Here is a 9,513-nt window from a genome sequence, read left to right on the forward strand (position 1 = left end):
TCTGCGGGGCCGCCGGGGAGGGAGCAGGAGGAGGCTTCGCAGTCCCCTAGGCTCTGGACGGGCCGCGGGACCAGGGACGGGTGTGTGAATAAAAGGACAAGGGGAGAAAGCGCAGCCACAGCCGCGCTGAGAGCTTCCCTTGGTGTGTGCCCTTGGGTCCTGCGAGGGTAAGGGCCCTCCTCGGCGGCATCCCCAGCGGGCCTGAGCCCAGCTGCGAGCCCCAGATGGCCCTGAGCCGTTTCTGGCCCTGGCCAGACCGGTGGTTTTCTGTGCCACCTGTTAAAATGGTGTGGGGGAGAGAGGCTTGTGGGGTGTAACTTGCAGCTCCACAGGAGTAGGGGTAAGCACAAACCACCAGCAGTGAGACTGGGATTTGGAGCAGTCCTCGTGTCCCGCAGCAAACGCTTCACCACGTGGTGAAGCACTGCTTGTATTGGGAAAGACATGTGAGGCCTACCTAGTCCCACTTGCTGTGGTTAATGAGGTCTCTACTTTCAGAGATGCCTGCCAGTACTGCCCTTTGGCATGCTGAAGGGTTTTCTGCCACCTGTGTGTATACGTGGGTGATGTGTGATGGACAGCTATGGCTCAGCCCAGAGATTTTTCCCTTGTGCCACTGTTGCTGGGGGACGTGGCTGCTCTGAAGAGCTCTGAAGCCCTGAGGAGTTCCTGATGAAAGACTGGCAGCTCAGATAGGTCTTGAAGTAGTAATAGAAGCAGTTTGATGTGACATAGCCATCAGGGCAGGAAAGGGAGGTGCATGTCAGGCTAATTGCATTACGCAAGAGTCTCTACCCGAGGTAGAAGGTTTGGACCAGGCTGAGGATGTAGTCTGATGCCTGTCATCACTGCCTCCAGGCAGAGACTCAGGACCTCTACAGAAACCCTGTATAACCGTGACCAGATTGCAGACCCCATTGCTCACTTCCACCCCTATGAGGCTCCAGATGCCTTTCCTAATATAGGCCATATGAGGACTGCAGCCTCCTACGGCTCCCTCTTCCCTTGTGGGGACTGTAGACTTCAGATCCCTGTGGCCCTCCCTCTCATGAAAGGTTCCCATCACACATTGTTTTTTAATGGTAAATGCTTGATCCTTCTCACTGATTCCCAGGTAGGTCCAAAGGCAGCTCAGAGATTAAAATCAAGAGCAATCACATCTTCATCTAAAAATCTAATTAGTAGCCTGTGCAAAGGAGCAAAGGTATAATATTCTTCCCCAAAAATGCAGTTTAGCAAGGGGTTTGTAGTAATAGTTGCTATTTCTAAGTGGATTTAAGGTTTAGTTCAGGTTTCTGTTCACAGCTGTAAGTCTAGCTTTGAATGAGCATAGCAAAGTCAGCATGTGATAAAAAACACCATCAAACGTGCAATCCTACAATCTCTCGATTATTTTTGCCACTGAAGCATTGGTAATTGGGAAATAAGAAAGACTACTATTTCATATTCTGTATCACAAATGGCAAGTTTTTTAAATGTTGCCTTAAAGTCTTTATTTGTAGCTATGGGAATTGCTATGACGTTATCTAAGTAGGGCCCTAGCCAAAAATTTTCTGTCCTCACATTTTAGATAACACCAAGACAGAATCTAATACCCTGTTCAGTCTGTAGAGATGGAAATACGAAGTTTTGGGGTTTTTTTTGCATCATTCTTTGCTATTGTACTTGCATAGGAGCACACCTAGCATAGGTGCTGTGAAAGCAAAGTAGATAAAAAACTGTTCATCTGCTGAATTGCTACTTAATCCTACTCTTCTGCTGTTCCTAAAAAGAAAGGTTATTATCTAAAGCTGTACATTTTTAGAGTAGGAAGAGTAAGGACAGAAGATGGCATAACAGGGATTGCCTTGTCTTCTTTCTTCACTGTCTTCATGGCCTTGGCATCAATTTTGAAATATTTTCTGTGACATAACCTGCCATGCTCAGAGCAAAATGTCAGCATTGCTATACTGCATTATCACTCACAGCTTATGTGAACAGGGCTTTGTTCCTTGACTTCTTTCCTCTTTCTGTCTGCAGCAGTGGCACCTTCTGGTTGCTTCCCTGTTGCTATACGCCTTTGCTGCCAAAATCGCTTTCCGTTACCTATCTCACTATCTCTCCTTCTCTGGGCCACTTTGTTCAGTCACCTTTTGCTACAGGTAGTTATATGTAAAGCAGTTACTTTGTGGTTAACACACACAAAAGATAGCCAGGATTAATGACCTACTAAATTAGTATTAGTATGTTAACCACCTATGGAGTCTTTGCTAGTCAGATGGAAAAGGGTCAGCTTTCACTGCTCCCTGTGACAGGTGCTTGATGTTGCCATCGTCCACCTCATTTTTTCCCTTGAGATGTTATTATCTTTCCACGTTGATGTCCTTCCTCTTGACCCTTGAGCTGCTGCCTGGCCCCATCTCAGCAGTCTTTACCTTCATCTCCAATTTTACCTTTCTTACATTTCATGGCTCTACTCTATGGACTTCCTCATAGCTCTTTCTCTCAATTTAAAGAGTTCCTCAAAAATCTGAGCAAAGGTTATGCAGCTGTGCCATAGCAGAACTAGGCTGATAGCAGAAACAGTAGGAAAGGGGTGGAAGTTATGTCGCTCCTTTTCACGTTCATTTTTGAGGCATCCACATGGCCTTTATATTTGCAGTTTCAATGCCCCTGAAGGTCTGGGTAGTAAAACTGGCAATGCGTCTTGTGTGACTTCAATATTTATTTCAGTAATTTTGCATTAGTGATGCTGTGAGCACATCAGCTACAAGACTTCCACAAATAAGTTTCTCTATAATTTCCTACATTTTTTTCAAGTCTAAGTAAAGGCATGGGTAGACAGCTTTCTGGAGAAAAGAATTTCAGTTGGTAAAGACATACATATATTTTTCATCACCAGCTTTTAGATGTTAGCAATTACATTAACCTATTTGGAGTATAATCTGCTAAAAATGTAGCCATGAGTTGCTGGGAAAAAGTTCCCATACGTTGCTGGGAAAAATATGACCAATGGTGAAAAAACTTGAGTATATGCCATCCTTTTCTCCATTACTTTATAGTATCTAGATACAATGACAAAAGATTACCTTAGTCTTTATTTTTCAAGCAGCAAAGACCAGTAGTTTCCTGAACTCAGGAGCTACTGAGACATGGTTTCCTACAGAGTTTTTTCCTATGGTTTATTCATTTTGCTGTCTCCTAAATGCAAGATCACACCATTGCTTTTCCCTGAGTAGGAAAACTTTTGGGGTTATGAGTCCATAGTCCTAAAAAAACTATAATGAATATTATGACGTATGGTATAGATGTCCTTTCTCTCTAACTGGACACTTCTTTTTATGACCCTATTATATTCCAAAAAGCCTAAGTACCTACCCTGGAAAATACTTTTTTTTTTTTTACTTTTATTAATGATGATGTGAATTATGAATGTAAACAAGCATGTGTGTGATGTAGTAATGTGTAAGGTACTGATACAGCTGCAGAAATATGAAATTCCAACTGGATCACAGTGTATAGGACACTGAGACATGCTGGTATCCATAGGCTGCACAAACCACCTTTCTGTTGTGAAGATAAAATCAGTAGAGAATGACATTGCCTAACGGTCCTACAGCCCGCCAGCTCTGTTACTACAGGTTTGCAGATATCAAGTTGTCGATGCCCTGACTTGTTAAGGCTTCCATGTTCCCAGCCAGGTGTCTCAGAGGCCTGCCTGGCTGTAAGCAATCCAGCGGCTTTAATAGCAGGCTCTCTACCTGCCAGTGAAGTGGATCGTTTGAATCCCAGGCTCCCTAAGTCCTCTTCCCTAAGTCCTATTGGTGGGCTGGTGAATGGCCTACCCTAAATCTAAATTCAGTGAGTAGACAGCCGTCTGGGCATACGGTTGCTTTTTGCCTGGCTTCCAGAATCTGCAGGCAAGCAGGTAACCCATGGATGCGTGAACTGGATGTGTCTAGTATGTAAGATTTACAAGTGCCTAGTTATCTGAGGAGCCTCTCTGGTCCTGGACTGCCCAGCTGGCAAATACCACGCTCCTGCAGTTCACAGACTCATTTCTTAGATTTCTACACAGTGTGCTGTAGAATATATTTTGATTTGAGAAATACCAAACCAGCTCTGTGCTGCAAGCGCTCAGTGTTTCTTTACCTTTGGCATTTATGTTCTCTGCAGAATGAGGCTGTTGGGTCTGTTTCTCTGTCCTAGTGGCTGGTCAGTGCAAAAGCAGTTTTGTTGTTGCTTGTGTTTTCAGTTGTACTTTTCAATTAATATTTGTCCACCTACTATAAGGTGATGCCATGACAATGAATAAAGCAAATGTAAAAGCTCATCATGCCCTGAAAGCCTATGTCTCAAAAGCATGATTGAAAAATAATCCAAAGTTTCTTTAGTATACCACATCTGTGTCCATTTTGGATTCCGCTGTGCTAGACAGATGTTGAAATACTGAAGTGAGTGTGGCGGGGGCCCTGTGATTGTGACTGGAGTGGGTGGTGTACAAGGAGAGGCTGAGAGAAATGGTTTTGTCTTAAGAGGAGAGTGCTAAATGAGGATTTTATTAATGTCTTCACCTACCTAATGGAAGGGTATGAAGAGGACGGACAGAGCCAGACTCTCTTGGATGTACTCGGCAAAACCACAAAAGACTTACAGATAACAAGGCACAACAAGGTATTAGGTAGAAAGAAAAACATCCTCACCGCGAGCATGGTCGAACACTGGAACAGGGTTACCTAGGGAGGTTGTGGAGTCTCCGTCCTCGGGGATACTCAAAACTCAACGAGGCAGGGCTTGGACTATATGATCTCTAGAGGTCCCTTTCAACCTAAATTATTTTGTGATTTACCTGATTGCTCTTTTAATCTTTTATACAGCTCTTTATAGATTCAGCTTATTCTAAATGTGAAGAGAATAAAAGACTATGCACTTCCCCAGGGAATATTTTCTTAAAACAAAATTCAGTGGGTTTTTTTTCTCACACTGAGCCATTTCTTTGCCAATAGTTCGACAAAGAAACATTCTTTTTGACTGTGAACACTCTCAAGCAGATTTTGTCTGCCATAATTCATCGGATCACATATCTAACTTAAAATTTATAGGTAATAAAATAAAAGCTTGTTTCTCTTGAAAACTTTACAATCCAGGAAAATCTTGATTATGCAGAGGAATTCTTATGTGTCCTTTCTTCATTGTAATAGGGTCTAAGTCAGATCTTAGGTATAAGGCAAATAGATGGAAGTAGTGGAAAGATAAAGACAATTTAGAAATAATTTTTTTTTTTTTTAGAACTGCTGTCTTGTAAAAAAGAAAAAAAAGACAAAAAAAAATTTCCCTAACCAGATATGCTTAGATTTCAAATAAATCCAGATTCAGCTGAATGTATGCCAAAGATTATTTATTCATGCAATAATTCTTTCTTATGTGTGCCTTGTATTTTTTTGTTTCTGAATGAAAATTAGATCAGCTGAATGTGTCTTTCAAACCAGTAAGACAGACTCTGCAGGTTTTTTGTTTCAGTAGGAGTTGTAAAATAATTCTTAAGAGCAAATTACTCCATTAGATTAGCACAGATGTGTCTTTTATATACAGCCCCAAGGTTTGGATGTGTAATCTCAGCATGCACCTTTCCAGCTGATTGAAGTGGGTCAAAGCTTGCAAAAAGGTCATGAAAGGACCCTTCCCCTATCAACAGGAGGATGGTGAGACTGTATGGGATCAGCTGACTGATGTAGGTGAAAAGTAACCTACAGGATAAGTATTAGTTTTCAGCTTGATAAACAATATGCTCTTACTACACAGCTATGTAGTTGCTAGTGTTGACAAAAAGATTGGGGTAGAAATTTATGCTCTGAGAAGCTGGGAAGGGCAGGATTGTCTCTTTCATCAGCAAGATCAAACAAAGCTGATGATAAATCTGCATCTCAGTTACAGCTTTGCTTAGGTTACTCTCTGAACTGCGCAGTTTCTCTGCTCCCCATACGTGCCTTCCCCACAGATTTTGCAGTTTGATTTGATTTGTGACCACTGTTGCAGCAATAGCTGCCTTACTACTTCTGCTAGCTTTGGACTTCATAAGCATCCTAACCACTGTGATTGCCAACTGGAAGTCCCTCTGGACACTGTGTGCAAAGCCTTGATAGCCTCTCCAGTTCCTGTTTCTGTAGATTATCCTCTATTCAGCAAAAAAAAAGTTGTAGCAGACTCCCCAGCTCTGTAGGAGGAAATACAGACTTCCTTGCCTTTATTTATACAAAGGCATTAAACATTTTGATGAGAACTTTGCAGCAAAGACAACATTGATTTTGAATACTGTTATACTATTGTTGTCATCAAATACTACTGTAGGTCATCCTGTGACTAACAAATCTGCCCCCCCCCCCTTACTGATTTTTGACAGGAATCTTGCATTTCTTTCCATACCTTATTAGCATATTTCTGCTTGTGTGAGTGACCTGTGTTGGTATCCTGGTTTCAGCTGGGATAGAGTTTATTTCCTTCCTAGTAGCTGGTACAGTGCTGTGTTTTGGATTTAGGATGAGAATAATGTTGATAACACACCGATGTTTTAGTTGCTGCTAAGCAGTGCTTACACTAGTCAAGGACTTTTCAGCTTCCCATGCTCTACCGACTGAGAAGGCTGGAGGTGCACAAGAAGCTGGGAGGGGGCACAGCCAGGAGAGCTGACCCAAACTGGCCAAAGGGACATTCCATACCATGTGACGTCATGCTCAGTACATAAACTGGGGGGAGTTGGCCGGGGGAGGGGTGACCGCTGCTTGGGAACTGGCTGAGCATCGGTCAGTGGGTGGTGAACATTTGCATTGTGCATCCCTTATTTTGTATATTCTTTTATCATTAGTATTATTACTGTTATTATTATTTTCCCTTCCTTTTCTGTCCTATTAAACTGTCTTTACCTCAACCCATGAATTTTACTTTTTTTTCCCCCAATTCTCTCCCCCATCCCACTGAGGGGGGTGGAGTGAGCGAATGGCTGTGTGGTGTTTAGCTGCCTGCCAGGTTAAACCACAGCAGCTGGTCACAGTTTGAGGCCTGCTTTAGCAAATGCTTGAGCAGAGGGTCTGTATGAACAATTTGTGGACCTACCAGTACATCAGCAAAGTTTACAATCCCTCTATTTTTGCCTTTTTAAGGAGGCAATCATTCCAAGAAAGTATCAAGTATGGGGCAAAGATGGCATGAAGGATCAGACTCTGCTTTATGGCCATCTTGTTATATCCGTCCATCAGTGAATTCATGCCTACAGTATGGGCTGCTCATTAACTTGTGTAAATATGTGTTACCAAATTCTGCTTTGGTCCCATGTGTTTGCTTTAGGAGTATGAGAGCTGGAAGGCAAGTGGGAAGATGAGGCCTGTTTGTGATGCTGGGAAAGCTGTAGGTGGTGCCATGGAGCAATAACTACTAATGGCAACTGGTAATGATGGTAACACCTGAATAAACTCAACCCTTTTACAAAGAGAAAGGTATCGGATACCAGAGAAAAATATCCACAGGTCTTAGCACAAGGCCTCTCAGCATATTTGCTCTCATGTGATCTAGTCATGGGTGACAACCAACTCAATTTCCTCCTGATTACAGCCTCTCAAGGAAAAGTCCCTGTGTTAAGGATCCTGGTACTAAACTGCATCCACACTGAATTATTTCACCAGTACGTTGGCAAGAATATTCCTAGCATTTCTTTTTGTTTTGCAACTTTGTTCCTCATTTCATCATATACCTATCAAAATTTCAATGCTGTGACCTGATTGTCCAAGATGTAATGAACAACAGTGTATGATCAGTTAATACTTATGCAAGTGTGCTCATTTAGCTGTTTGCAGAATTGCTTGTGCCTTGCTTGGTCAGTGACCTAGTAGAGGTGAGACACTTTGTCTGCTTCCTGGCAACAGCAGGGACTAAAGGTTCATGCATCCTCGTTAACATCATTGCCTATAAAACAAAAATATTTTCATAAAAAATAATCATCGTAAAAAATCATTACAGTTATTCAGTGTATCACTTGTTAATTTTTGGTACATCAAGGCTGGGTGCAAGGGAGCTCAATCTATCCTTGTGAGATTTGTTCCTATTCCTCAGAACTGGTGTGAGCTAATAAAGATGGATTATTTTTTTTAGGATGAATGTAGAATGAATACAAGCTCATACTAATTTCAGCTTATGCATCTGAGTCTCTGGATCATCTGTTTCTCTGAGGCATCTCACTGAATCATATATGTTGTATCTACATTGCCAAGTACTTTTGCAAAGTAAGAACAGGTTAGTATATTGAAGGATCATGTTCTGAGGCTACTTACATCTCCAGTATATCCAAGTAAGACTTTTTGTTGGGGTTTTTTTGACTAGCTTATTCTGGCTTCCTGGATTGGACACCCCAGGTACCCTATACATGTAGTTCAAAGTTGTGCAAAAGAAAGCTGTCTCACAAATCTTTTCTTCCTTGACTGCAGGTCAAGCATTGCACTGTCTTACATATTTTTGTGCCATCCCAAACTGTCCACTGCAAGGCTCTGTAATGGAGGGAATAGCAGACTTAATCTTGCAGTTGCAACTGGAGCAGCTATTCTGGAAGGGACTCCCTCTCCTTCCATGAAGAGATGCCTGCCTTCCTGATCCAGCTGTTTTGGAAGGAAGAAAACACTCAGAATGGTTTTCTTGGAGTCCTTGCTACTGAATCTGCTCTTCCCATGGGGAGCCAATAGTTATGGACACAGGAGTTGAGCTCAAACTGATGGGACAACATCACCCACAGGATGTTGGATGGCCAGTAACAAATGCAGAACTTTCAGATTGAAAGAGACAGAGTTGAGGCTCTTGGTTGTGAGCAGGCATGGGGATTTCACTATCATCACACAAAAATACTTGTGTTTAAAAGAGTGGACATAGCCCTGTGGAGTCTTGCACCTACTGCTTGTCACTGAGTGTTGTAGTTTAACCCGGCAGGCAACTAAACACCACACAGCCATTCGCTCACTCACCCCGCCCCCTGCAGTGGGATGGGGGAGATAATCAGAAAAAAAAAAGTAAAATTCGTGGGTTGAGATAAAGACAGTTTAATAGGACAGAAAAGGAAGGGAAAAGAATAATAATAACAATAACAATAATAATAATGATAAAAGAATATACAAAATAAGTGATGCACAATGCAATTATTCACCACCCACTGACTGATGCCCAGCCAGTCCCCGAGCAGCGGCCCCCCCCCCAGCCAGCTTGTCCCCAGTTTATGTACTGAGCATGACGTCACATGGTATGGAATATCCCTTTGGCCAGTTGGGGTCAGCTCTCCTGGCTGTGCCCCCTCCCAGCTTCTTGTGCACCTCCAGCCTTCTCAGTCGGTAGAGCATGGGAAGCTGAAAAGTCCTTGACTAGTGTAAGCACCACTTAGCAACAACTAAAACTTATTCTATACCATCTACATCATGCCCAGGTCCCCACACTTTCCAATAGATTCCAATTATTCACCACCCCTTTTCCTGTCTTTTGATATATACACACAGATATCATTCC

At 42.5% G+C, this 9,513-nt stretch overlaps 1 protein-coding gene across 1 annotated transcript in view; it reads right to left on the reverse strand.

Moving 5' to 3' along the window:
* Window positions 1-9,513, reverse strand: part of CROT (carnitine O-octanoyltransferase) — a 36,620-nt gene that overhangs the window by 19,957 nt on the left and 7,150 nt on the right. The window lies entirely within an intron of this gene.

Source organism: Pygoscelis adeliae, unplaced genomic scaffold (assembly GCF_000699105.1).
Source record: "Pygoscelis adeliae isolate BGI_AS28 unplaced genomic scaffold, ASM69910v1 Scaffold27, whole genome shotgun sequence".
Taxonomy (NCBI): Eukaryota; Metazoa; Chordata; class Aves; order Sphenisciformes; family Spheniscidae; genus Pygoscelis; species Pygoscelis adeliae.